The sequence below is a fragment of the Gossypium hirsutum genome, chromosome A11, assembly GCF_007990345.1.
Source record: "Gossypium hirsutum isolate 1008001.06 chromosome A11, Gossypium_hirsutum_v2.1, whole genome shotgun sequence".
NCBI lineage: Eukaryota > Viridiplantae > Streptophyta > Magnoliopsida > Malvales > Malvaceae > Gossypium > Gossypium hirsutum.
Window position 1 is genome coordinate 29,541,181 of NC_053434.1, and position 1,669 is coordinate 29,542,849.

A 1,669-nucleotide genomic window follows, 5' to 3' on the forward strand; every position below is an offset into this window, starting at 1 on the left:
TTAAAACTTGTTACGAATATCACGCATCAAGTTTTTGGCCCCATTGCCGGGGAACTAAGATATTAGGAAAACTCGATTTTTATTACTTTAGCCACTTTACTTTTATTACAATTTAAATTTTTATTTTGTTTTCTAATTTTTCTCTTATTTCCTTCTGACAACTTTTTCTAGTTTATGACCAGAAGAAACCCGTCAGAGCCACTACTTTTTGATGGTGAGATCGATCGCATAGTTTGCAGAAACCAGAGAGAAATAAGGTGAAGCCTAAGATACACAGAGGACGAGCAAGAGGATGATACTTCAACCACAACCGAGGAGATGGCTAAAAACCAAGAAAATCCGCTACCTCCTGCGATTTCTGTTAATTAGAATCCTGCTCCGCGCATTATGTATGATTATGCTAAACCTTCTTTAACAGGAACTGAATTGAGCATAGTTAGACCGGCTGTAGCCATAAATACTTTTAAACTGAAACCTAACACAATTCAAATGATATAACAATTTGTTCAGTTTGATGGTTTGCAGGACGAGGATCCCAACGCTCACTTGGCAAACTTTTTGGAACTATGTGATACATTTAAAATTAATGGCATTTCTGATGACGCCACTCGTCTTTGGTTATTCCCTTTTTTCATTGAGAAACAAAGCTAAACAATGGTTGAACTCGTTGCCACAGGGGTCAATCACTACTTGGGAACAAATAACCGAAAAGTTTTTATTAAAATATTTTTCGCCGGCTAAAACGGCTAAATTACGTAATGATATTTCTTCCTTTGTGCAGATGGATTTAGAAACACTCTACGATGCATGGGAGAGATACAAGAACCTCTTAAGAAGATGCCCTCACCGTGGGTTACCGCTTTGGCTACAGGTTCAAACCTTTCATAATGGTCTGAATCCTTTAACTCGACAAACGGTTGACGCAGCTGCTTGCAGAACCATCAATAATAAGACACCTGAAGATGCTTATGAATTTATAGAGGAGATGTCACTGAATAACTATCAGTGGCAAGTCATGAGGACAAAAATAATGAAAACAGTCGATGTTTATAACGTCAATACGGTCACCATGCTCTCTAATCAGGTAGAACTCTTGAATAAGAAAATTGATGGTTTCCTTAGTTCTTCACAGGTTCACCCAATAATGCAATGCGAAGCAAGTGGAGGCGGATCAAGCAGTTAAGAATACCCACCTTATGGCCACAACATGGAGAACGGATGGTTAAATTACATAGGTAACAATCCTCGATCTCAAAACAATCCCTATAGCAATACTTACAATGCAGGTTGGAGGAACCACCCTAATTTTTCATGGGGAGGCCAAGGGAATCATAGACCACCTTCAAGCTTCCAACAACCACCCTACCAACAAGAGAAAAAACCGAATGTTGAGGAGATGCTAACAAAATTCTTCTCATTGTCAGAAACTCGTTTTCAGAATATCGAGACAGCACTCAAAAATCAACAAGCATCAATCTAGAGGCTTGAAACTTAGATTGGACAGCTCGCCAAGTTGTTTTCCGAACGACCACAAGGTAGCCTGCCAAGCAACACTAAATTTAACCCAAGGGAGCAACTCAACGCGATTGTCATTCAAGATGATGAAGGGCAACGGGGGTAAGCATAGGGAAGGATGAGGTCGGCCACAATGAGCCAAAGTTGGTGGTTA

The 1,669-nt window shown here is 39.8% G+C and overlaps 1 non-coding gene across 1 annotated transcript; it reads right to left on the bottom strand.

Moving 5' to 3' along the window:
- Positions 1-748: 748 nt before the first annotated feature.
- Positions 749-855, bottom strand: LOC121210735 (small nucleolar RNA R71). The gene has a single exon (XR_005905848.1). It is a non-coding gene; the product is annotated as a small nucleolar RNA R71 (small nucleolar RNA).
- Between the last annotated feature and the right edge of the window lie 814 nt (positions 856-1,669).